The 27,794-nt window shown below is 40.7% G+C and overlaps 1 long non-coding RNA gene across 1 annotated transcript in view; it reads left to right on the top strand.

Moving 5' to 3' along the window:
* Positions 1-3,571: 3,571 nt before the first annotated feature.
* Positions 3,572-27,794, top strand: part of LOC128644134 (uncharacterized) — a 29,560-nt gene continuing 5,337 nt past the window's right edge. Inside the window, exons 1-3 of the long non-coding RNA XR_008399927.1 lie at positions 3,572-4,047; positions 5,824-5,916; positions 23,495-23,627. This is a non-coding gene — a long non-coding RNA (uncharacterized LOC128644134). The remainder of the gene's footprint in view (positions 4,048-5,823; positions 5,917-23,494; positions 23,628-27,794) is intronic.

A 27,794-nucleotide genomic window follows, 5' to 3' on the forward strand; every position in this document is an offset into this window, starting at 1 on the left:
ATTCAGTGTCCATGACTCTGTCTCTGACAGACAAGAGACGTCTAAAATTGGTTTCAGCTTGTCGAAACCTTCAGTCTCAATCATTCCCTTCGGTAGCCTTATGCATGGAAATTCTAGGTCTTATGACTGCTGCATCGGACGCGATCCCCTTTGCTCGTTTTCACATGCGACCTCTTCAGCTTTGTATGATGAACCAGTGGTGCAGGGTTTATACAAAGATATCGCAATTGATATCTTTAAAACCGATTGTACGACACTCTCTGACGTGGTGGACAGATCACCATCGTTTAGTTCAGGGGGCTTCTTTTGTTCTTCCAACCTGGACTGTGATTTCAACAGATGCAAGTCTGACAGGTTGGGGAGCTGTTTGGGGGTCTCTGACAGCACAAGGGGTTTGGGAATCTCAGGAGGTGAGATTACCAATCAATATTTTGGAACTCCGTGCAATTTTCAGAGCTCTTCAGTCGTGGCCTCTTCTAAAGAGAGAGTCGTTCATTTGTTTTCAGACGGACAATGTCACAACTGTGGGATATATCAATCATCAAGGAGGGACTCACAGTCCTCTGGCTATGAAAGAAGTATCTCGAATACTGGTATGGGCGGAATCCAGCTCCTGTCTAATTTCTGCGGTTCATATCCCAGGTATAGACAATTGGGAAGCGGATTATCTCAGTCGCCAAACGTTACATCCGGGAGAATGGTCTCTTCACCCAGAGGTATTTCTTCAGATTGTTCAAATGTGGGGACTTCCAGAAATAGATCTGATGGCTTCTCATCTAAACAAGAAGCTTCCCAGGTATCTGTCCAGATCCAGGGATCCTCAGGCGGAAGCGGTGGACGCGTTGTCACTTCCTTGGAAGTATCATCCTGCTTATATCTTTCCGCCTCTAGTTCTTCTTCCAAGAGTAATTTCCAAGATTCTGAAGGAATGCTCGTTTGTTCTGCTGGTGGCTCCAGCATGGCCTCACAGGTTTTGGTATGCTGATCTTGTCCGGATGGCCACTTGCCAACCGTGGACTCTTCCGTTAAGACCAGACCTTCTGTCGCAAGGTCCTTTTTTCCATCAGGATCTCAAATCCTTAAATTTGAAGGTATGGAGATTGAACGCTTGATTCTCAGTCAAAGAGGTTTCTCTGACTCTGTGATTAATACTATGTTACAGGCTCGTAAATCTGTATCTAGGAAGATATATTATCGAGTCTGGAAGATTTAATTTTCTTGGTGTCTTTTTCATCATTTTTCCTGGCATTCTTTTAGAATTCCGAGAATTTTACAGTTTCTTCAGGATGGTTTGGATAAAGGTTTGTCTGCAAGTTCCTTGAAAGGACAAATCTCTGCTCTTTCTGTTCTTTTTCACAGAAAGATTGCTAATCTTCCTGATATTCATTGTTTTGTACAAGCTTTGGTTCGTATAAAACCTGTTAAGTCAATTTCTCCTCCTTGGAGTTTGAATTTGATTCTGGGGGCTCTTCAAGCTCCTTCGTTTGAACCTATGCATTCACTGGACATTAAATTACTTTCTTGGAAAGTTTGGAAAGTTTTGTTTCTTTTGGCCATCTCTTCGGCTAGAAGAGTTTCTGAATTATCTGCTCTTTCTTGTGAGTCTCCTTTTCTGATTTTTCATCAGGATAAGGCGGTGTTGCGAACTTCTCTTAAATTTTTACCTAAGGTTGTGAATTCTAACAACATTAGTAGAGAAATTGTGGTTCCTTCATTGTGTCCTAATCCTAAGAATTCTAAGGAGAGATCCTTGCATTCTTTGGATGTAGTTAGGTTTGAAATATTATGTTGAAGCTACTAAGAATTTCCGAAAGACTTCTAGTCTATTTGTTATCTTTTCCGGTTCTAGGAAAGGTCAGAAGGCCTCTGCCATTTCTTTGGCTTCTTGGTTGAAATCTTTAATTCATCATGCTTATGTCGAGTCGGGTAAATCTCCGCCTCAAAGGATTACAGCTCATTCTACTAGGTCAGTTTCTACTTCCTGGGCGTTTAGGAATGAAGCTTCGGTTGATCAGATTTGCAAAGCAGCAACTTGGTCTTCTTTGCATACTTTTACTAAATTCTACCATTTTGATGTGTTTTCTTCTTCTGAAGCAGTTTTTGGTAGAAAAGTTCTTCAGGCAGCTGTTTCAGTTTGATTCTTCTGCTTATAATTTCAGTTTTTTTCATTATAAAATTTAAACTTTATTTTGGGTGTGGATTATTTTCAGCGGAATTGGCTGTCTTTATTTTATCCCTCCCTCTCTAGTGACTCTTGCGTGGAAGATCCACATCTTGGATATTCATTATCCCATATGTCACTAGCTCATGGACTCTTGCTAATTACATGAAAGAAAACATAATTTATGTAAGAACTTACCTGATAAATTCATTTGTTTCATATTAGCAAGAGTCCATGAGGCCCACCCTTTTTGTGGTGGTTATGATTTTTTTGTATAAAGCACAATTATTCCAATTCCTTATTTTTTATGCTTTCGCACTTTTGTCTTATCACCCCACTTCTTGGCTATGCGTTAAACTGATTTGTGGGTGTGGTGAGGTGTGTATTTATAGGCATTTTGAGGTTTGGGCAACTTTGCCCCTCCTGGTAGGAATGTATATCCCATACGTCACTAGCTCATGGACTCTTGCTAATATGAAAGAAATGAATTTATCAGGTAAGTTCTTACATAAATTATGTTTTTATTTTTCACATCCCCACACACATCCATTCACACATTTTTTCTCAGATTGATACCGTCACTATCACCAATTTAGTTATCTACAGAGCTCTTAGTCAAGATAAAATCTCATGGTTTAAAAATCACACACTTTACATATCGTATTTTTTAACCCCCCCCCCTTTTTTCCCCGTTTCTATTATCATTATAACAGATTCATATGTACATTTAAGGAATGACATTTATTTTGTATTCAACAAGTCATTTTTGGCATATACATTTACAATTTATTCATCTTCAAACCTACAATAAAAAGTCCATAGCGACCGTCAATGTTTTTCTAAATACAACACCATCCTCGTTCGCTAGGTCTTTTAACTAACGACAAAACAAAACTAATCCTCTGTGTTTATGAAACATAACAGATAAAAAGATATATTTAACAGTCTTGCATTCTAAATAGGTTTTCAGACTTTTTGTTTCTCTAGGAAACCCCAAATAAAATGTCCACTCAGAGCAGTTTATCTTAGCTTCCGTTTGAGCCTTCTCATTACTTTTTGCCTATTCTAATTACAATGACTAATTTCGACTATCGGGTCAGATAATTTCTTCCTAAGAGATCTCCTCTTCTCTTACACATATTCTATTAATTTTTGAGGATTAATCCTCTACTTCTGAATGTATTCAATTTAAGGTTTTAAAATTTAGCCAATATGCTTTTATTAACAAACATTGCATTCATCACAATGTATCAGCTTTGTTTACAAAGTAGCGATTTCGTTACAGATTCTCTAACTTTCAATTTTTAAGCCTATTCAACATGTTGATGTTTTTTAACATTGAGCCAATGTGTGTTTTAATATCGAGTCAGTGTTCCAATTAAGCGTTGCACTTACTACATTGTATCAACTGTTATAAACGTAGTGATTGGTTATTGCATTGTCCAATCACATTGATTGTACGCTGTTTTAAACCTTACAGCAGGCAGTGTTTTGTAATTAACTTGATGAAACGGCCAGGAGCTTGCAGGCCGAGAAATGCATTTTAAGCTCACAATAAATACTATTTGATTTTATATTGAACTATCTAGAACCATCTGTCTCCAGCTTTATTAAGCCCTTATTTTATGCTGTCAACACAGTCGCTGATTTTGATTCAGCAGTTGCCTCTTCAAAAAACTGTTTGCAGTCAGAGTTGCTTATACGGTATCCATCAGAAAAAAACTTGCACTGACTACCTGCACATAAAGGGACTCCTGTGTTTCTGACTATCGAGAGCTGACAGCGGATCCTGTGACAGATCACAAGCCTCTTCACTCCAGCGTACTGACTGCTTTAACATCAGCCTGCCTGTTCGCACTTCTTTTAATAAGAGTGCCAATCTACTTGTGAGTATTATTCCACACGATAACTGTCATTGTATTACGCAACTGTCTAGAGTTATCCACACCATGAGGCGCTTTCTTTTTCTCTACTTCTCAGCGAAAATAGCTGTTTTTATTTTATCTCTCCCTTTTATTTGTTACTTGTGGACTTCCACCACTTGGGTATTCTATCCCATCAGTAACAAGATTGTGGACTCTCGCCACCTATATGTAAGAAAACATATTTTATGTAAGGAAGTACCTATTTTTTGGGGGGTTATGTTTAGCGGCCTTCAAGGACTTAGAAATTAGCATATGAGTCTACCTAGGTTTAGCTTTCAACTAAGGATGCCAAAGGAACAAAGCAAATGTGATGTTAAAAGTAAATGGGAAAGTTGTTTAAAATAACGTGTCCTATATGAACCATTAAAGTTTAATTCTGACTAGATTGTCACTTTAAGGTATAGAACCAGATTTCTTGCAGAACAGCTTAGACAAGTTCTGACTAGCTTCTGCAAGGCTCAACAAATCACAGAACTTAAAGTTTAAAAAGAACAGGTAATGAGATTTCCAGACACCACATGGAAGGGTATAACTTACAGAAAAAAATAATTGGGCAATACAAAAATGCCCTGGAAAGGCGGTTTCATGCTACCCTTGCAATAAATAATTACCTATATTTCACGAGAAAATTTTTAAACAAAATGTGTAATTTGCTCAAGAAAGATAATAGAAAGTACTACTCAATCTGAGACCCCACACTAATACATATCAATGTAAGTGAAAACACATTTTATAGAATTTCATCTTATTATTCATTTATTTTTTCTGAATGTATTTAAAGGAACATTAAATACCTTGAGATTTTTTAATAACATTTAATTTTGCAGAATGAAATTGCAATATATGTTAATTATTTATTTTGCCCCCTTTAAATGTAGTTTGGCTCTTAAAATTTAGCATTTTCTACTTCTCAGAATATGAGAAGCCTTGAAAAGTCGGCAAAGTACTTTTTACTAACTTTATGACCATGACCCAGCCTTGTTGTCTGACGATTAAAACTCAGATCTGCGCCTCCAAAACCCCCACAAATGGTGGGTGGAGTTTGGCTAATGAAAAATAATTACAATAAAAAAATATAAAAAAAGAGTCAAGACTCTGCTATGGATATGTTATTCTTAGCAACACACAAGAAATGTAATTACAAGGTGTTTACTGCCCCTTTTTAATTTTATTATATAACACTCAATGTCCATTGGTAATTTTCACTGTCATTTTATAAAGTCTTACAGTTGGGCCACTAATATGGTCTTGTCAGGGGTTAGACCGATAACGTGTTTTTTTTTTTTTGTTTTTTTATGAGATTTATTTACATACAGGTTTTTAACTGGATTGTTTATGCATAGCATCATAATCCTGATCAAAAGTAATTTTATCTCTAAGAAACACATTGCTTGTTAGATTCTTTTAATACTTATTGAATAAGGTCCTATTATTTCCATGCTTTCCTTCCCCTCCTTGTGAATCCCGTCTTTGAGGGAGCTGTTAAGTATATTATACTTTGTCATTTTAACTATTATACCATAGTGATTGGTCCTATTGGTTATTCTGACTTTTTTTTAATTTGACCCATATAGAACAGTTTTTTGTTGGTGAGTGCTATTTAGGAAACTGAGGCAAGCTATGAGTGTGTTGGTTTGAATTCCAGTTGTACATTTGTTAGAATGTTTAGGATCGGGTTTGATTGTAACAAACTAATAAGCTACATTACCCCCTTTACAAACCTGTTTTGTTTCTTAGATTGATGTTCTTGAGTATATTCATGAACATGAATACGTACACGGAGATATCAAAGCCTCAAATCTTCTTCTTCACTATACAAATCCAGACCAGGTATGCAGTTTTGACCTGCTTAAAATGTTTAGTATATCGGACTGCTTGAATCCATATCACTTGTTTTAAACCTGGTAAGATGTTCTATGATAAAATTGTGGTTTTGAGAAGAGAGTTGTCAGTTTGTCAATATAATAAAATTAACTTGACAAATGGTTAACTTAGGTTCTCTTAATTCTTAAATCTAATTTGAAGATGCTGAAATATGTCAACATTTGTCTACAAAATATTTCTTCACATGTAGAATCATGCTTTATTTATCCAACATTGGTGTGTCCGGTCCACGGTTTCATCCTTACTTGTGGGATATTCTCCCCTACAGGAAATGGCAAGGAGAGCACACAGCAAGAACTGTCCATATAGCCCCCCCTCTGGCTCCGCCCCCCAGTCATTCTCCTTGCCGCTCTGAACAAGTAGCATCTCCACGGGGATGGTGAGGAGATTGTGGTGTTAGTTGTAGTTTTTTTTTTATTTCTTCTATCAAGAGTTTATTTTAAAATAGTGCCGGTTTGTACTATTTACTCTACAACAGAAAATTAAGAAGATTTCTGTTAAAAGAGGAGTATGATTTTAGCAGCAGTAACTAAAATCAATTGCTGTTCCCACGCAGGACTGTTGAGCCCAGAGAACTTCAGTTGGAGGGAACAGTTTGCAGACTTATCTGCTTCAGGTACGATTAGTCCTATTTCTAACAAGACATGTTAATGCTAGAAGACTGTCAGTTTTTCCCTTTGGGGATCGGTAAGCCATTTTCTTAGATTCATAACAGATTAAGGCTTATAAATGGGCTCTATACTGGTTGACACTATTGTGGGCTAAATCGATTGGTTTATATCAGATTTATTGGACATTTAGAGTGTTTTTTTGTGTTATAAAAGCACTTTTGGGAACGTTTTTTTCGCCTGGCATCTAGTTAGACTACTACTTTAGTCAGAAAGGCCCCTTCACTCTGGTAATGCAGATGGAGGCCCCGTTTTCGCGCCTCAATTGCGCAGTTTATTTCCTTGGCAGTGCATGCAGCTTCATTTGAGGATCCTGTGGGTAAAGAAAACGGACTCAGGAAGGTTTATTTCAGTGCTGAATCACTTTAAGGGAAGGTAAAAAGCCACAGCAAGGCTGTGGCAGTGATTATTGTGTGATAAAATTGTTTATTTGAACAAATAGCTCCGTTTCTTTCATGTAATTAACAAGAGTCCATGAGCTAGTGACGTATGGGATATACATTCCTACCAGGAGGGGCAAAGTTTCCCAAACCTTAAAATGCCTATAAATACACCCCTCACCACACCCACAAATCAGTTTTACAAACTTTGCCTCCGATGGAGGTGGTGAAGTAAGTTTGTGCTAGATTCTACGTTGATATGCGCTCCGCAGCAAGTTGGAGCCCGGTTTTCCTCTCAGCGTGCAGTGAATGTCAGAGGGATGTGAGGAGAGTATTGCCTATTTGAATGCAGTGATCTCCTTCTAAGGGGTCTATTTCATAGGTTCTCTGTTATCGGTCGTAGAGATTCATCTCTTACCTCCCTTTTCAGATCGACGATATACTCTTATATATACCATTACCTCTGCTGATTCTCGTTTCAGTACTGGTTTGGCTATCTGCTATATGTAGATGAGTGTCCTGGGGTAAGTAAGTCTTATTTTCTGTGACACTCCTAGCTATGGTTGGGCACTTTGTTTATCAGTTCTAAATATATGTATTCAAACATTTATTTGCCTTGACTCAGAATGTTCAACTTTCCTTATTTTCAGACCGTCAGTTTCATATTTGGGATAATGCATTTTAATTTAACATATTTTACCTTAAAATTTGACTTTTTCCCTGTGGGCTGTTAGGCTCGCGGGGGCTGAAAATGCTTCATTTTATTGCGTCATTCTTGGCGCGGACTTTTTTTGGCGCAAAAATTCTATTTCCGTTTCCGGCGTCATACGTGTCGCCGGAAGTTGCGTCATTCTTTGACGTTATTTTGCGCCAAAAATGTCGGCGTTCCGGATGTGGCGTCATTTTTGGCGCCAAAAGCATTTAGGCGCCAAATAATGTGGGCGTCTTTTTTGGCGCTAAAAAATATGGGCGTCATTTTTGTCTCCACATTATTTAAGTCTCATTATTTATTGCTTCTGGTTGCTAGAAGCTTGTTCACTGGCATTTTTTTCCCATTCCTGAAACTGTCATTTAAGGAATTTGATCAAATTTTGCTTTATATGTTGTTTTTTTCTTTTACATATTGCAAGATGTTCCACGTTGCAACTGAGTCAGAAGTTACTACAGGAAAATCACTGCACAGTGCTGGAGCTACCAAGCTAAGTCTGCTATAAACTTTTGGTATCTGTTTCTCCAGCTGTTATTTGTATTGCATGTCATGTCAAACTTATTAATGCAGATAAAATTTCCTTTAGTACTGTTACATTACCTGTTGCTGTTCCGTCAACATCTAATTTTCAGAGTGTTCCTGATAACATAAGAGATTTTATTTATTTTAAATCCATTAAGAAGGCTATGTCTGTTATTTCTCCTTCTAGTATACATAAAAGTCTTTTAAAACTTCTCTTTTTTTCAGATGAATTTTTAAATGAACATCATCATTCTGATACTGATTTAATGGTTCTTCTGGTTCAGAGGTTTCTGTCTCAGAGGTTGATGCTGATAAATCTTTGTATTTGTTCAAGATGGAATTTATTCGTTCTTTACTTAAAGAAGTATTATTTGCATTAGAAATAGAGGATTCTGGTCCTCTTGATACTAAATGTAAACGTTTAAATAAGGTTTTTAAATCTCCTGTAGTTTTTTCCAGAAGTGTTTTATCTCCCTGATGCTATTTCTGAAGTAATTTCCAGGGAATGGAATAATTTGGGTAATTTATTTACTCCTTCTAGACGTTTAAGCAAATTATATCCTGTGCCATCTGACAGATTAGAGTTTTTTGGGACAAAAATCCCTAAGGTTATGGGGCTGTCTCTACTCCTGCTAATGTACTACTATTCCTATGGCAGATAGTACTTCATTTAAGGATCCTTTAGATAGGAAAATTGAATCCTTTCTAAGAAAAGCTTACTTATGTTCAGGTAATCTTCTTAGACCTGCTATATTTTTAGCGGATGTTGCTGCAGTTTCAACTTTTTGGTTGGAAGCTTTAGCGCAACAAGTAACAGATCATAATTTTATAGCATTATTATTATTCTATAACATGCTAATAATTTTGTTGGTGATACCATCTTTTGATATCATTAGAGTTGATGTCAGGTATATGTCTCTAGCTATTTTAGCTAGAAAAGCTTTATGGATTAAAACTTGGAATGCTGACATGTCTTCTAAGTCAACTTTGCTTTCCTTTTCTTTCCAGGGTAAATATTCATTTCGTTCCTTTCCTCACAACAAGGAACAAAAGCCTGATCCTTCATCCTCAGGAGCGGTATCAGTTTGGAAACTATTTCCAGTTTGGAATATATCCGAGCCTTATAGAAACCTATAGCCAGCTCCTAAGTACCTATGAAGGTGCGGCCCTTATTCCAGCTCAGCTGGTATGGGGCAGATTACGTTTTCTTCAAAGAAATTTGGATCAATTCCGTTCTTAATCTCTGGTTTCAGAAACATTGTTTCAGAAAGGTACAGAATTGGCTTCAAGTTAAGGCCTCCTGCTAAGAGATTCTTTTCTTTCCCGTGTCCCAGTTAACACAGCAAGGCTCAGCATTTCTGAAATGTGTTTCAGATCTAGAGTTGGCTGGAGTATTTATGCCAGTTCCAGTTCTGGAACAGGGGCTGGGGTTTTATTTTATCTCTCCATTGTACCAAAGAAGGTCAATTCCTTCAGACCAGTTCTGGATCTATCATTATTGAATCGTTATGTTAGGATACCAACATTCAAGATGGTTACTGTAGGACTATCTTGCCTTTTGTTTAGCAAGGGCATTATATGTCTACAATAGATTTACAGGATGTGTATCTGCATATTCCGATTCATCCAGATCACTTTTAGTGTCTGAGATTCTCTTTTTAGACAAGCATTACCAGTTTTGTGGCTCTACTATTTGGCCTAGCCTCAGTTCCAAGAATTTTTTTCAAAGGTTCTCGGTGCCCTTCTTTCTGTAATCAGAGAATAGGGTTTTGGTATTTCCTTATTTGGACGATATCTTGGTACTTGCTCAGTCTTCTCATTTTCGAAGAATCTCATACGAATCGACTTGTGTTGTTTCTTCAAGTTCATGGTTGGAGGATCAATTTACCAATCAGTTTATTGATTCCTCAGACAAGGGTAACCTTTTTAGGTTTCTAGATAAATTCAGTGTCTATGACTCTGTCCTTGTCAGACAAGAGAAGTTTAACATTGATATCAGCTTGTCAAAACCTTCAGTCACAATCATTCCCTTTGGTAGCCTTATGCATGGAAATGTTGGATCTTAGGACTGCCGCATCAGATGCGATCTCCTTTGCTCGTTTTCACATGCGACCTCTTCAGCTCTGTATGCTGAACCAATGGTGCAGGGATTACTCAAAGATATCTCAATTAATATCTTTAAACCGATTTTACGACACTCTCTGACATGGTGGACAGATCACCATCGTTTAGTTCAGGGGGCTTCTTTGTTCTTCCGACCTGGACTATAATCTCAACAGATATGAGTTTTACAGGTTGGGGAGCTGTGTGGGGGTATCTGACGGCACAAGGGGTTTGGGAATCTCAGGAGGTGAGATTTCCGATCAATATTTTGGAACCCCGTGCAATTTTCAGAGCTCTTCAGTCTTGGCCTCTTCTGAAGAGAGAGTTGTTCATTGTTTTCAGATAAGACATTGTCACAACTGTGGCATACATCAATCATCAAGGAGGGACTCACAGTCCTCTGGCTATGAAAGAAGTATCTCGAATTTTGGTTTGGGCGGAATCCAGCTCCTGTCTAATCTCTGCGGTTTATATCCCAGGTATGGACAATTGGAAAGCGGATTATCTCAGTCGCCAAACGTTGCATCCGGGCGAATGGTCTCTTCACCCAGAGGTATTTCTTCAGATTGTTCAAATGTGGGAACTTCCAGAAATAGTTCTGATGGCTTCTCATCTAAACAAGAAACTTCCCAGGTATCTGTCCAGATCCCGGGATCCTCAGGCGGAGGCAGTGGATGCATTTTCACTTCCTTGGAAGTATCATCCTGCCTATATCTTTCCGCCTCTAGTTCTTCTTCCAAGAGTAATCTCCAAGATTCTGAAGGAATGCTCGTTTGTTCTGCTGGTAGCTCCGGCATGGCCTCACAGGTTTTGGTATGCGGATCTTGTCCGGATGGCCTCTTGCCAACCGTGGACTCTTCCGTTAAGACCAGACCTTTTGTCTCAAGGTCCTTTTTTCCATCAGGATCTGAAATCCTTAAATTTAAAGGTATGGAGATTGAACGCTTGATTCTTGGTCAAAGAGGTTTTTCTGACTCTGTGATTAATACTATGTTACAGACTCGTACATCTGTATCCAGAGAGATATATTATAGAGTCTGGAAGACTTATATTTCTTGGTGTCTTTCTCATCATTTTTCTTGGCATTCTTTTAGAATACCGAGAATATTACAATTTCTTCAGGATGGTTTAGATAAGGGTTTGTCCGCAAGTTCCTTGAAAGGTCAAATCTCTGCTCTTTCTGTTCTTTTTCACAGAAAGATTGCTATTCTTCCTGATATTCATTGTTTTGTACAAGCTTTGGTTTGTATAAAGCCTGTCATTAAGTCAATTTCTCCTCCTTGGAGTTTGAATTTGGTTCTGGGGGCTCTTCAAGCTCCTCCATTTGAACCTATGCATTCATTGGATATTTATTACTTTCTTGGAAAGTTTTGTTCCTTTTGGCCATCTCTTCTGCCAGAAGAGTTTCTGAATTATCTGCTCTTTCTTATGAGTCTCCTTTTCTGATTCTTCATCAGGATAAGGCGGTGTTGCGAACTTCTTTTGAATTTTACCTAAAGTTGTGAATTCCAACAACATTAGTAGAGAAATTGTGGTTCCTTCATTATGTCCTAATCCTAAGAATTCTAAGGAGAAATCGTTGCATTCTTTGGATGTTGTTAGAGCTTTGAAATATTATGTTGAAGCTACGAAATCTTTCTGTAAGACTTCTAGTCTATTTCTTATCTTTTCCGGTTCTAGGAAAGGCCAGAAAGCTTCTGTCATTTCTTTGGCATCTTGGTTGAAATCTTTAAATCATCTTGCCTATGTTGAGTCGGGTAAAATTCCGCCTCAGAGAATTACAGCTCATTCTACTAGGTCAGTATCTACTTCCTGGGCGTTTAGGAATGAAGCTTCGGTTGACCAGATCTGCAAAGCAGCAACTTGGTCCTCTTTGCATACTTTTACTAAATTCTACCATTTTGATGTATTTTCTTCTTCTGAAGCAGTTTTTGGTAGAAAAGTTCTTCAGGCAGCGGTTTCAGTTTGAATCTTCTGCTTATGTTTTTTGTTAAACTTTATTTTGGGTGTGGATTATTTTCAGCAGGAATTGGCTGTCTTTATTTTATCCCTCCCTCTCTAGTGACTCTTGTGTGGAAAGATCCACATCTTGGGTAGTCATTATCCCATACGTCACTAGCTCATGGACTCTTGTTAATTACATGAAAGAAAACATAATTTATGTAAGAACTTACCTGATAAATTCATTTCTTTCATATTAACAAGAGTCCATGAGGCCCACCCTTTTTTGGGGTGGTTATGATTTTTTTGTATAAAGCACAATTATTCCAATTCCTTATTTTATATGCTTCGCACTTTTTTTCTTATCACCCCACTTCTTGGCTATTCGTTAAACTGATTTGTGGGTGTGGTGAGGGGTGTATTTATAGGCATTTTAAGGTTTGGGAAACTTTGCCCCTCCTGGTAGGAATGTATATCCCATACGTCACTAGCTCATGGACTCTTGTTAATATGAAAGAAATGAATTTATCAGGTAAGTTCTTACATAAATTATGTTTTTGCTCATTTTAAGGGTTAAAGTCTTGAAACTTGGTGTGCAATACTTTCAAGGCACTAGGACTCTGGGGTGCACATTTTGTTAAAATCGGACATTGCCTTCATAGTTTTTCAAACTTTCAGAAATAAAGTGTGCTTGTTTATTATTTAAAGAGACAGTAACGCTTTTCTTTAAAAACGTTTTTATTGCATTGTTAGCCTGCCATATTCTGTCTAACATGTCTGTACCTTCAGATAGCTTATGCTCTGTATGTATGAAAGCCAAGGTGGTTCCCCCTATTAATGTTTTGTGCAAATTGTGTCATAGTGTCCAAACAAAGTAAGGACAGTACTGTCACATTTAATAAGATTGCCCAGGATGATTCTTCATGTGAAGGTAGTGGGGATAGTTTATCATCCTCTCCTTCTGTGTCAACACCAGTTTTGCCCGCGCAGGCGATACCTAGTACATCTAGCGCGCCAATGCTGGTTACTATGCAGCAATTAACTGCAGTGATGGATAATTCTATAGCAAATCTATTATCCAAACTGCCATCCTATTCTAGAAAGCGTGATTGCTCAGTTTTTAAATACAGAAGATGAGCAGGTTAGCGCTGAGGACAATTTATCAGTTGTTCCCTCACATCAATCTGAGTATAGCAGTGAGGGAGGGCCTGTCTGAAGGGGAAGTTTCTGATTCAGGAAAAGTTTCTCAGCAGGCAGACACTGATATAGTGATTTTTAAATTTAAGTTAGAACACCTCCGTGCCCTGCTTAAGGAGGTCCTAACTACTCTAGATGATTGTGATTCTCTGGTAATTCCAGAGAAATTGTGCAAGATGGACAAATTCTTAGAGGTTCCAGTGCACGCTGATGCCTTTCCGATACCCAAGCGGGTGGCGGACATAGTGACTAAGGAGTGGGAAAAGCCAGGTATACCTTTTGTTCCACCTCCTATATTCAAGAAAATGTTCCCCATTGTCGACCCTAGAAAGGACACATGGCAGACTGTTCCTAAGGTTGAGGGGGCGGTTTCAGTGTTAGCTAAGCGCACAACTATTCCTATTGAGGACAGTTGCGTTTTCAAAGATCCTATGGATAAAAGATTAGAAGGACTGTTAAAAAAGAATTTATTCAGCAGGGCTTACTTCTTCAACCAATCTCGTGCATTATTCCTGTCACTACCGCAGCGTATTTTGGTTCGAGGAACTGGAAAATTTGCTTCAAAGGGATACTCCATATGATGAAGTCATGGACAGAATTCACGCACTTAAGTTGGTTAATTCATTTATTTTGGATGCCGCTTTTCAATTGCTAAGTTAGCGGCGAAAAATTCAGGGTTTGCTATAGTGGCGCGCAGAGCGCTTTGGCTAAAATCCTGGTCGGCGAATGTGTCGTCCAAGAACAAATTGCTTAATATTCCTTTCAAGGGTAAGACCCTATTCGGGCCGGAATTGAAAGATTATTTCAGACATGCCCTCCCACAAGATAGGCCTTTTAAGGCTAAGAACAAATCTAATTTTCGTTCCTTTCACAATTTCAGGAACGGACCAATTCCTAACTCTGCGGCCTCCAGACAAAAAAGCAACACTTCCCAACCTAAACCAGCATGGAAACCATTGCAAGGTTGGAACTAGGGTAAACAGGCCAAAAAGCCTGCTGCTGCTACCACCAAGACAGCATGAAGGGGTAGCCCCGATCCGGGACCGGATCTAGTAGAGGGCAGACTCTCTCTCTTTGCTCAGGCTTGGGCAAGAGATGTTCCGGATCCCTGGACACTAGAATAGTCTCTCAGGGATATCTTCTAGAATTTAAGGAACTTCCTCCAAAGGGAAGGTTCCGCATGTCTCGCTTATCTTCAGACCAGATGAAGAGACAGGCATTCTTACACTGCGTAGGAGACATAGTAAAGATGAGAGTGATACACCCAGTTCCAATAACGGAACAAGGAAGATTTTTCCAACAATCCAGGAGGGTCAATACATGACTACCGTGGATTTAAAGGATGCGTACCTGCATATTCCTATCCGCAAAGATCTCCATTAGTTCCTGAGGTTCGCCTTCCTGGAAAGACAGTTCGTGGCTTTTCCATTCGTTTTAGCCACTGCTCCCAGAATTTTCACAAAGGTGCTAGGGTCCCTTCTAGCGGTATTAAGACCGAGGGGCATTGCTATAGCACCTTATCTAGACGACATTCTAACCCAAGCGTCGTCTCTTTCCAAAGCAAAGGCCCATACAAGACATTGTTCTAGCCTTTCTCAGATCTCACGAGTGGAAGGTGAACGTAGAAAAAAGTTCCCTGTTCCCGTCAACAAGAGTTCCCTTTCTGGGAACAATAATAGATTCTATGGAAATGAGGATCTTCCTGACAGAGGTCAGAAAATCAAATCTTCTGAGCGCCTGTCAAGTTCTTCACTCTATTCTGCAGCCTTCCATAGCTCAGTGCATGGAAGTAATAGGATTAATGGTCGCAGCGATGGACATAGTTCCTTTTGCTCGAATACAACTGAGACCATTACAACTGTGCATGCTCAAACAGTGGAATGGGGATTATGCAGACTTGTCTCCCCAGATTCAAGTAGACCAGGTAATCGGGGATTCTCTCCGCTGGTGGTTGTCTCAGGATCACCTGTTTCAGGGAATGAGTTTCCGCAGACCAGAGTGGGTCATTGTCACGACCGACGCCAGTCTCTTAGGCTTCGGCGCGGTCTGGGACTCTCTGAAAGCTCAAGTTCTATGGTCTCGAGAAGAGTCTTTTCTTCCGATAAACATTTTAGAACTGAGAGCGATATTCAGTGCGCTCCTGGTTTGGCCTCACCTGACAAAGGTCAAATTCATATGGTTCCAGTCGGACAACATGACGACTGTAGCATACATCAATCATCAGGGGGGAACAAAGAGTTCCTTGGCGATGAGAGAGGTATCCAAGATCATCAAATGGGCGGAGGATCACTCCTGCCATCTATCTGCAATTCACATCCCAGGAGTAGACAACTGGGAGGCGGATTATTTGAGTCGTCAGACTTTCCATCCGGGGGAGTGGGCACTCCACCCGGAGGTTTTTGCCCAGTTAACTCAACTATGGGGCATTCCAGATATGGATCTGATGGCGTCTCGTCAGAACTCCAAGGTTCCTCGATACGGGTCCAGATCCAGGGATCCCAAGGCGACACTAGTGGATGCATTGGCGGCGCGTTGGTCGTTCAAGCTAGCTTATGTTTTTCCACCGTTCCCTCTCCTTCCCAGGCTTGTAGCCAGGATCAAACAGGAGAAGGCCTCAGTGATTCTGATAGCTCCTGCGTGGCCACGCAGGACTTGGTATGCAGACCTGGTGAATATGTCATCGGCTCCACCATGGAAGCTACCTTGGAGACAGGATCTTCTAGTACAAGGTCCATTCGAACATCCAAATCTAGTCTCTCTGCAACTGACTGCTTGGAAATTAAACGCTTTATTCTATCTAAGCGTGGGTTTTCAGATTCGGTTATAGATACTCTGATTCAGGCCAGGAAGCCTGTGACTAGGAAAATTTACCATAAGATATGGAAAAAATATATCTGTTGGTGCGACTCCAAGGGATACTCTTGGAGTAAAATTAAAATTCCGAGGATACTTTCCTTTCTCCAAGAGGGTTTGGATAAAGGTTTGTCAGCTAGTTCTCTAATAGGACAGATATCTGCTCTGTCTGTTTTGTTGCACAAACGTCTGGCAGCCGTGCCAGATGTACAGGTGTTTGTACAGGCTTTAGTCAGAATCAAGCCTGTCTACAGACCTTTGACTCCTCCATGGAGTCTAACTTTAGTTCTTTCAGTTCTTCAAGGGGTTCTGTTTGAACCCTTACATTCCATAGATATTAAGTTACTATCTTGGAAAGTTCTGTTTTTGGTTGCTTTTTCTTCTGCTAGAAGAGTTTCTGAATTGTCTGCTTTGCAGTGTGTTCACCCTATCTGGTATTCCATACAGATAAGGTAGTTTTACGTTCAAAGCCTGGTTTTCTTCCAAAAGTCGTTTCCAACAGGAATATTAACCAGGAAATAGTGGTTCCTTCTCTGTGTCCGAATCCAGTTTCGAAGAAGGAACGTTTGTTACATAATTTAGATGTAGTTCGTGCTTTGAAATTCTATTTAGAAGCAACGAAGGATTTCAGACAGACATCTTCTTTGTTTGTCGTCTATTCTGGTAAGAGGAGAGGACAGAAAGCTACTGTTACCTCTCTTTACTTTTGGCTGAAAAGCATCATCCGATTGGCTTATGAGACTGCTGGACGGCAGCCTCCTGAACAATTTACAGCTCATTCTACTAGAGCTGTGGCTTCCACATGGGCATTCAAGAACGAGGCTTCTGTTGATCAGATCTGTAGGGCAGCGACTTGGTCTTCCCTGCATACTTTGCCAAAATTTTACAAATTCGATACTTATGCTTCTTCGGAGGCTATTTTTGGGAGAGAGGTTTTGCAAGCCGTGGTGCCTTCCGTTTAGGTAACCTGATTTGCTTCCTCCCTTCATCCGTGTCCTAAAGCTTTGGTATTGGTTCCCACAAGTAAGGATGAAACTGTGGACTGGACACACCAATTTGGAGAAAACAGAATTTGTTTACCTGATAAATTTCTTTCTCCTACGGTGTGTCTGGTCCACGGCCCGCCCTGGTTTTTTAGTCGGGTTTGAAAAATTTATTTCTTTATACACTACAGTCACCACGGCACCCTATAGTTTCTCCTTTTTCTCGTAACCGTCGGTCGAATGACTGGGGGTCGGAGCCAGAGGGGGGGCTATATGGACAGCTCTTGCTGTGTGCTCTCCTTGCCATTTCCTGTAGGGGAGGAGAATATCCCACAAGTAAGGATGAAACCGTGGACCGGACACACTGTTGGAGAAAGAAATTTATCAGGTAAACATAAATTCTGTTTTTCTTTAATCAATTTGTATTATGTATGACAAACTAAAGTTATTTCTTTTTTAAGACACTGAGTCCACGGATCATTTTAATTACTAGTGGGTTATTCACCTCCTGGTCAGCAGGAGGCGGCAAAGAGCACCACAGCAGAGCTGTTAAATAGCTCCTCCCTTCCCTCCCACTCAAGTCATTCTCTTTGCCTACGTTAGTGATAGGAAGAGGTAAAGTGAGGTGTTAGCATAGATTCTTCTATCGAGTTCATTTTTTAAGTAGTGCCAGAGTGTGCTGCTTTGTTCTAGGGTGTAGCCGTAGTCCATATCAGTCTCTACAGGAGAGCTTTGGTGGCTTTAGAGCAATGGGAACTTGTGGGACATAATTCTCACTGCGCCTCCCATATTTCTTGCTGCTCTATATCCTTCAGTCTGAGGTAAATCCTTAACTCAGCTTCTTATTCTCCTCAGGTCGATGTGAGGGATAGGACCTCTCAAGCCTGAGAGCTGCCTTGCTGCCAGGCAGCAGTCCAGGTAAGTGCTACTTTACTTTTTCTGGGAAAAGGACTCAGAAGTTTAATAAGCACTTTTAATATTTAATAACATAAGGGGCTCTTTGTTAATGTGCTGCTTTATGTTGGGACATTAACCGTTTTTTCTCAAGTGGAAAAATCTGTTTGGGCAGCGTTATATGCCAAAGCACTGGGGCTATAGGGGTTAAGCTGCTTTTTTATGGCTACGGGGTTTCACTTGATGATAGTAAGAGCGGTATAGGTCACGCCCACGATGGGCTGTCCTTTCGGTTTTTACACGCCTTTCCGTAGCGCTTCAGTCAGTAGTGTAGCTGAGGGAAGTGCGCGTTAAAAAATCAGTACAAGAATTTGACCAGTCTGTTCAGGAGTCACATGGTGAACTAGTTCAGACACGGTTTTCTACTGTTATATCAGCTGTTGTCTTTTTCTGAGAATCGCTACAGACAGGATAAAAGTCATAACGATCTGCAGTAAGGTAGGAGCACTTCAGCAGAGTGCTGGGGTTAGATTTTGTATTGTTTGGGAAAGTTTGCATAAAAAGGAAATGAACCGTTTTATATTTAAAGTGACAGTAACGTTTTTTTTTTGTTAATTTTTCTAAATAATTTTGATAACTTTTGTTTATTTGGCAAATTGTGTGCAAGCATGGATCAAGAGGACTTGCAAGATGTCACCTGTGCTTTCTGTTTTGATGCTAATGTGGAACCACCAATCCCTTTCTGTCCTTCATGTGTTCAAAGGACTTTGAGTTATAGGGATAAGATTTTTTCAGAGCCAGTCTCTTCTAAGGCAGATGTTGTCCAGGAGTCTAATGAGGATGGTCAAGTTATGCCGCAGCTTTCTCCCCAAGCATCCCAAATTTTACCGCCCTCTCAAGCAGTGCCTTACGCTTCAGCTATAGTCCCTGCAGGGATTTTGTTACAAGAAATAGAGCTTCTCTTATGTCTTCAACTATTTATGATGCCCTGTCTGCTTTTCTAATGTTGCAGAGCAAACATAAGAGAAAAGCCAGGCATTCTGTAAGCGAGGCGTCAGATGCAATTGTTGCAGTTTCAGAATTATTCTCCCAGCAACACGAAGAGGAGTTTACTGCAGTAGTTTCTGAAGGGGAAATTTCAGATTCAGAGGATTTGTTGCCTCTGACAGACTCAGATGGTGGTATCTTTCAGATTTAAACTTGATCACCTTCGTCTGTAACTCAGGGAGGTTTTGATTACTTTGGACGATAGTGACTCCACAGTGGTAGTTGTCCCTCAAAAGTCTAGAAAACTTGACAGATATTTTGAAGTTCCTTCCTATACAGATGTATTTCCAGTTCCTAAAAGGTCTACTGAAATCATTGCTAAGGAGTGAGAGAGACTGGGCATCCCTTTTTCTCCCTCTCCTATTTTCAAGAAAATGTTTCCCATAGCCGATTCCGTTAAGGAGGCTTGGCAAACAGTTCCTAAGGTAGGAGCCGTCTACCTTAGCTAAAAGGACTACTACTCCCATAGAGAATAGTTGTGCTTTCAAAAATCCAATGGATAAGAAGTTAGAGGGGTTACTCAAGATTTATGTACACCAGGGTCTACAGTGGCAACTAGCTGTGTGCATTGCCACCGTCACTAGTGCGGCAGCATATTGGTTTGGTGCTCTGTCTGAGGCCCTCAGGACTGAGACTTCTTTGGATGAGATCCAAGATAGGATAAAAGCTCTTAAACTAGCTAATGCTTTTATATAGGATGCTTCCCTTCAAGTTATCAAATTGGGAGCGAATATATTGAGTTTCTCTATTTTGGCCCGCAGAGCCTTATGGTTAAAACCTTGGTCTGCGGATGTATCATCCAAGTCTAAACTTCTAGCTATTCCTTACAAAGGAAGACTTTGTTCGGACCTGATCTGAAGGAAATTATTTCTGATATCACGGGAGGTAAGGGTCATCTTCTCCCGCAAGACGAGAGGAATAAACAAAGAGGGCGACAAAGCAATTTTCGTTCCTTTTGAAACTTCAAAGTTAACTCTTCCTCTTTCTCTTCTAAGCAGGAACATTCTAAACCTGCATGGAGACCTAGCCAGTCTTGGAACAATGGAAAACAGTCCAAGAAGCCAGTTAGTGATTCCAAGACAGCATGAAGGGCATGCCCCCGATCCGGGACCGGATCTGGTGGGGGGCAGACTTTCCTTTTTTGTTCATGCCTGGGTTCGGGATGTTTAGGATCCCTGGGCAATAGAAATAGTGTCTCAGGGATACAAACCTGGAGTTCAAGGTTTGTCCTCCCAGAAGCAGATTTCTACTTTCAAGATTATCTGCAGACCAGACAGAGAGAGGCGTTCTTACACTTTGTAGGAGACCTCTCTGCTCTGGGAGTGATTGCTCCCATTCCAATTCAGGAACAGGGATTAGTGTTTTATTCCAATCTGTTTGTGGTTCCCAAAAAAGAGGGGACCTTCAGACCAATTCTAGACCTCAAGTCTAAACAAGTTTCTCAGGGTACCGTACGTCAAGATGGAAACTATTCGTTCCATTCTTCCATTGATCCAGGAGGGTCAATTTATGACCACAGTGGATTTAAAGGACGCGTATCTACATGTTCCCATTCACAGGGATCATCACAAGTTCTTAAGGTTTGCCTTTCTGGACAAACTACCAGTTTGTGGCTCTTCCTTTCGGTCTTGCCACAGCCCCCAGAATCTTCACAAAGGTTCTGGGATCTCTGTTGGCAGTTCTTCGATCAAAAGGCATTGCAGTGACGCCTTATCTGGATGACATTCTAGTTCAGGCGCCATCCTTTCAGCTAGCAAGCTCACACACGGACTTGGTGTTGTCCTTCCTAAGATCCCACGGTTGGAAGGTAAATTTAGGAAAGAGTTCCTTAGTTCCAAACACTAGGGTAACTTTTCTAGGAACCATAATAGAGTGTCTATGAAGTTTTCTGTCGGAGGTCAGAAAATTAAAGATTATCAATACTTGTCTAGCCCTTCAGTCCACTCTTCGGCCATCAGTAGCTCAATGCATGGAGTTAATCGGGTTGATGGTGGCTGCAATGGACATCATCCCGTTTGCTCGCTTCCATCTCAGAGCTCTGCAGTTGAACATGCTGAGACAGTGGAACGGAGATTATTCGGACTTGTCTCCTCGTTTTCTCCTGGAGCAGGAGACAAGGGACTCTTTACAATGGTAGTTGTCTCTGGATCATCTCTCCCAGGGAACATGCTTTTGCAGACCTTCTTGGGTGATTGTGACAACAGATGCCAGCCTTCTAGGGTGGGGAGCAGTCTGGGACTCTCTAAAGGCTCAGGGAATATGGAGTCTGCGTTACCCATTAACATTCTGGAACTAAGAGCGATCTACAATGCTCTTCTGGCTTGGCCCCTGTTAGCCTCGGCACAGTTTATCAGGTTCCAGTCGGACAACATAACGTCAGTGGCCTACATCAATCATCAGGGAGGAACAAGGAGTTCCTTAGCGATGAGAGGTAACCAAAATAATCTAGTGGGCGGAAGCCTACTCTTGTTGCCTATCGGCGATCCACATCCCAGGGGTGGACAACTCGGAGGCGGATTTCCTGAGCAGGCAGACCTTTCATCCGGTGGAGTGGGAACTCCATCCGGAAGTGTTTTCAAATCTAATTCTCAAGTGGGGTCAGCCGGAAGTAGATCTCATGGCATCGGGACAGAATGCCAAGCTCCCGAGATATGGGTCGAGATCCATGGACCCCCAGGCGGAACTGACAGATGCTCTGGTGGCTCCTTGGAATTTCAATCTAGCATACTTGTTTCCTCCATTTGATGTTCTTCTTCGAGTAATTGCTCGAATCAAATGGAAGGCCACGGTGATCCTCGTTGAGGAAAGACCTTCTGATTCAGCGGCCCTTCCTCCACCCAAATCTAGTTTCTCTGAAGCTGACTGCTTGGAGATTGAAGTTTGATTTTATCCAATCGGGGATTTTTCTGATTCGGTTATAGAAACCATGATTCAGGCTTGTAAACCTGTAACTAGAAAGATTTATTATAAGATTTGGCGATAAATATCACAATTGGTGTGAATCCAAGGGCTACTCTTGGAGTAGAGTTAGGATTCCCAGGATTTTGTCTTTTTTCAAGGAGGTTTTGGAGAAGGGTTTATCCACGAGTTCCCTAATGGGTCAAATTTCAGCCTTATCTATTTTGTTGCTCAATCGTCTGGCCAATGTTCTGGATGTACAATCTTTTTGTCAGGCCTTAGTCAGGATCAGACCTGTGTTCAAACCAGTTTTCCTCCTTGGGGGTCTTAATTTAGTTCTCAATGTTCTTCAAGGGGCTCCTTTTGAGCCTATGCATTCCTTGGATATTAAGTTATCTTGGAAGGTTTTATTTCTTGTTGCTATTTCTTCTGCTCGGAGAGTGTCAGAACTCTCGGCTTTGCAGTGCGAGTCTCCTTATCTTATTTTCCATGCAGATAAGGTAGTTTTATGTACCGAATTAGGATTTCTTCCTAAGGTTGTTTCTGATCGAAATATTAATCAGGAGGTTGTTCCTTTCTTGTGTCCTAATCCTCCTAAGAAGGAAAGACTCTTGCACAATTTGGATGTAGTCTGTGCAGGCGACTAAGGACTTTCGTCAGTCTTCTTTGTTTGTGGTTTTCTCATACGTTTTGCATATGAGACTGCTGGACAGCAGCCTCTTGAGGATTACGGCTCATTCCACAAGGGCTGTTTCTTCCTCATGGGCATTCAAAAATGAAGGTTCTGTAGAACAGATTTGCAAGGCTCTCTTCACACTTTTTCAAAGTTTTACAAATTTGACACATTTGCCTCGGCTGAGGCTGTTTTTGGGAGAAAGGTTCTTCAAGCAGTGGTGCCTTCCGTTTAGGTTCCCTGTCTTGTCCCTCCCGTATCATCTGTGTACTCTAGCTTTGGTATTGAATCCCATTAGTAATTAAGATGATCCGTGGACTCATCGTGTCTTAAAAAGAACATTTATGCTTACCTGATAAATTTATTTCTTTTTTGACACGATGAGTTCACGACCATCCCTGTTCTTGTAAGACAGGTTTTGGGTTATTGTAAACTTCAGACACCTCTACACCTTGGCTTTTCCTTTCTCTTCCTAACTTTGGTCGAATGACTGGAGTGGGAGGGAAGGGAGGAGCTATTTAACAGCTCTGCTATGGTGCTCTTTGCTGCCTCCTGCTGACCAGGAGGTGAATATCCCATTAGTATGTGGACTCATTGTGTCAAAAAATAAATACATTTATCATGTAAGCATAAATTTTCTTTTTTCATCTCCTTAGGTGTACTTGGTCGATTATGGCCTAGCTTACAGATATTGTCCAGAAGGTGTTCACAAGGAGTACAAAGAAGACCCTAGGAAATGTCATGATGGCACTATAGAGCTTACAAGCATTGATGCCCACAAAGGAGTCAGTAAGAGATATTTTAATTGCATAGACCATATTGTAGATCAGACTGAACCATACACCTAATAGACATCAAATTATTAATATTTTCTCTTGTTAAGTGTATCCAGTCCACGGATCATCCATTACTTATGGGATATTAACTCCTCCCCAACAGGAAGTGCAAGAGGATTCACCCAGCAGAGCTGCTATATAGCTCCTCCCCTAACTGCCATTACCAGTCATTCTCTTGCACCCAACGACTAGATAGGATGTGTGAGAGGACTATGGTGATTATATTTAGTTTTATACCTTCAATCAAAAGTTTGTTATTTTATAATAGCACCGGAGTGTGTTATTCCTTCTCTGGTAGAATTTGAAGAAGAATCTACCTGAGTTTTTACTATGATTTTAGCCGGCGTAGTTAAGATCATATTGCTGTTTCTCGGCCATCTGAGGAGAGGTAAACTTCAGATCAGGGGACAGCGGGCAGATTAATCTGCAAAGAGGTATGTAGCAGCTTATTATTTTCTGACAATGGAATTGATGAGAAAATTCTGCCATACCGATATAATGTAAACTCAGCCTTAAATGCAGTAGCAGCAACTGGTATCAGGCTGTCATGTATGTATATTTTACACTTCAGTATTCTGGGGAATGGCACTTCACTGGAATTATAGTGTGTGCATAAGACTTTAGCCTAATTTGCAGGGACTGGCAACAGGCTCTTTAATAACACTTAATTTATGTTAAACGTTTTTTGCTGGCATGTAAAATCGTTTCATTTTCTGAGGTACTTGGTGAATAAAATGTTTTGGGCATTATTTTTTCCACTTGGCAGTTGTTTTATTTAATTTATGACAGTTTACTGATCTCTCTCACTGTTGTGTGTGAGGGGGAGGTCAAAAAATTCAGTCAGAAGCTCATTGTATTTCCTGCATGATCCGGTTCATCTCTACAGAACTCAGGGGTCTTCAAAACTTGTTTTGAGGGAGGTAATCACTCACAGCAGAGCTGTGAGATTGTAGTTGACTGTGATAAAAAACGTTTATTTCTGTAACTTTTTTTTCTGCTATCAGGGTTAGTTATCCTTCGCTAATGGGAACAAGCCTTTGCTAAAATTGTGTTTTTTACAAAGATTTGATGCTATAACCTTTCAGTTTATTAACTTTCAACTGTCATAACTCTTTCTGTGCTTCTTATAGGCACAGTACGTTTTCATATTATAGTAAATTACTTGAAAAGTATTTCCAAGTTGCTAGTTTATTTGCTAGTGTGTTAAACATGTCTGATTCAGAGGAAGACATCTGTGCTATATGTGCTAATGCCAAAGTGGAGCCCAATAGAAATTTATGTACTAACTGTATTGATGCTACTTTAAATAAAAGTCAATCTGTACAAATTGAACATATTTCACCAAACAACGAGGGGAGAGTTATGCCGACTAACTCGCCTCACGTGTCAGTACCTGCATCTCCCGCTCGGGGGGTGCGTGATATTGTGGCGCCGAGTACATCTGGGCGGCCATTACAAATCACATTACAGGATATGGCTACTGTTATGACTGAAGTTTTGGCTAAATTACCAGAACTAAGAGGTAAGCGTGATCACTCTGGGGTGAGAACAGAGTGCGCTGATAATGTTAGGGCCATGTCAGATACTGCGTCACAACTTGCAGAACATGAGGACGGAGAGCTTCATTCTGCGGCTGACGGTTCTGATCCAAACAGATTGGATTCAGATATTTCAAATTTTAAATTTAAGCTGGAAAACCTCTGTGTATTACTAGGGGAGGTGTTAGCGGCTCTGAATGATTGTAACACAGTTGCAATACCAGAAAAAATGTGTAGGTTGGATAAATATTTTGCGGTACCGTCGAGTACTGACGTTTTTCCTATACCTAAGAGACTTACTGAAATTGTTACTAAGGAGTGGGATAGACCCGGTGTGCCGTTCTCACCCCCTCCGATATTTAGAAAGATGTTTCCAATAGACACCACCACACGGGACTTATGGCAAACGATCCCTAAGGTGGAGGGAGCAGTTTCTACTTTAGCTAAGCGTACCACTATCCCGGTGGAGGATAGCTGTGCCTTTTCAGATCCAATGGATAAAAAGTTAGAGGGTTACCTTAAGAAAATGTTTGTTCAACAAGGTTTTATATTACAACCCCTTGCATGCATTGCGCCTGTCACGGCTGCAGCAGCATTTTGGTTTGAGTTTCTGGAAGGGACACTTGAATCAGCTCCATTAGATGAGATTACACACAGGCCTAAAGCTCTTAAGTTAGCTAACTCATTTATTTCAGATGCCGTAGTACATTTAACTAAGCTTACGGCTAAGAATTCCGGATTCGCCATTCAGGCGCGCAGAGCACTGTGGCTAAAATCCTGGTCAGCTGACGTTACTTCTAAGTCTAAATTTCTTAATATACCTTTCAAAGGGCAGACCTTATTCGGGCCCGGATTGAAAGAAATTATCGCTGACATTACAGGAGGTAAAGGCCATGCCCTGCCTCAAGACAGAGCCAAACCTAAGGCTAGGCAATCTAATTTTCGTTCCTTTCGGAATTTCAAAGCAGGAGCAGCATCAGCTTCCTCTGCTCCAAAACAAGAAGGATCTGTTGCTCGCTACAGACAAGGCTGGAGACCTAACCAGTCCTGGAACAAGGGCAAGCAGGCCAGGAAACCTGCTGGTGCCCCTAAAACAGCATGAATTGAGGGCCACCGATCCAGGAACGGATCTAGTGGGGGGCAGACTTTCTCTCTTCGCCCAGGCTTGGGCAAGAGATGTCCAGGATCCCTGGGTGCTAGAGATAATATCTCAGGGATACCTTCTGGACTTCAAATACTCTCCCCCAAGAGAGAGATTTCATCTGTCAAGGTTGTCAACAAACCAAATAAAAAAAGAATTACAGCACATTCTACTAGAGCTGTGGCTTCCACTTGGGCCTTTAAGAATGAGGCTTCTGTTGAACAGATTTGCAAGGCTGCAACTTGGTCTTCTCTTCATACTTTTTCCAAATTTTACAAATTTGACACTTTTGCTTCTTCGGAGGCTGTTTTTGGGAGAAAGGTTCTTCAGGCAGTGGTTCCTTCCGTATAAAGAGCCTGCCTGTCCCTCCCGTCATCCGTGTACTTTAGCTTTGGTATTGGTATCCCATAAGTAATGGATGATCCGTGGACTGGATACACTTAACAAGAGAAAACATAATTTATGCTTACCTGATAAATTTATTTCTCTTGTAGTGTATCCAGTCCACGGCCTGCCCTGTCACTTTAAGGCAGGTAATTTTTCCATTAAACTACAGTCACCACTGCACCCTATGGTTTTCCTTTCTCTGCATGTTTTCAGTCGAATGACTGGTAATGGCAGTTAGGGGAGGAGCTATATAGCAGCTCTGCTGGGTGAATCCTCTTGCACTTCCTGTTGGGGAGGAGTTAATATCCCATAAGTAATGGATGATCCGTGGACTGGATACACTACAAGAGAAATAAATTTATCAGGTAAGCATAAATTATGTTGTTTTCTTTTTATAAGATTGTGAGAGTCCATGAGCCATGTGGAATTAAAGTCCAGTCCTACAGGAGTTGGCAAAACACCCCACACAACAGAGCTTTAATCCCTCCCACTTTCTCATGATTCCTTAGTCCATATATTTGCATCCATCAAGGAGTGATGGTGAAACTTGAAATGCTGTTCTACAGATCAATTGAAAGGGTTTCTCAGACCAGTGTGAGACCCATTATACCCCTGAGAGAGCCAGAAATAGGACATAGGGGGTGTAAAGGAGTACATGTTCTACCATAGGGAGTTTGTCACCTATTTTCACAGGTGTTGCTGGGATTTGTCCTACAGCGTCGTCCTGTGGGTGTTTTGAAGAATTCATTAATTATAGATCCTGTGCTAATCTGTACTAAACAGGATGACTCCTACTGAAAGTCTGTCTTCTGCAGCTTGATAAGCATGGTAGAGTGCTAACAAGCAAGTAGGTATTTGCACTCACATAGCCCACAGTTTATTAGCATGAACATGTACTCATGATTCACATAGCTCTTTTTATCCTTTCACTCGCAGGTGGTGGCCATCTTTGACACACTGCCATTTCTCCTCAGAGCCTAGAGTGGTAAGCACATTTAATAACATCAGTTTTCAAAAAGTTCATATTTATATAAGCCTTCGACTCAGTCATTAT

This window comes from Bombina bombina, unplaced genomic scaffold, assembly GCF_027579735.1.
Source record: "Bombina bombina isolate aBomBom1 unplaced genomic scaffold, aBomBom1.pri scaffold_945, whole genome shotgun sequence".
NCBI classification, from domain to species: Eukaryota; Metazoa; Chordata; class Amphibia; order Anura; family Bombinatoridae; genus Bombina; species Bombina bombina.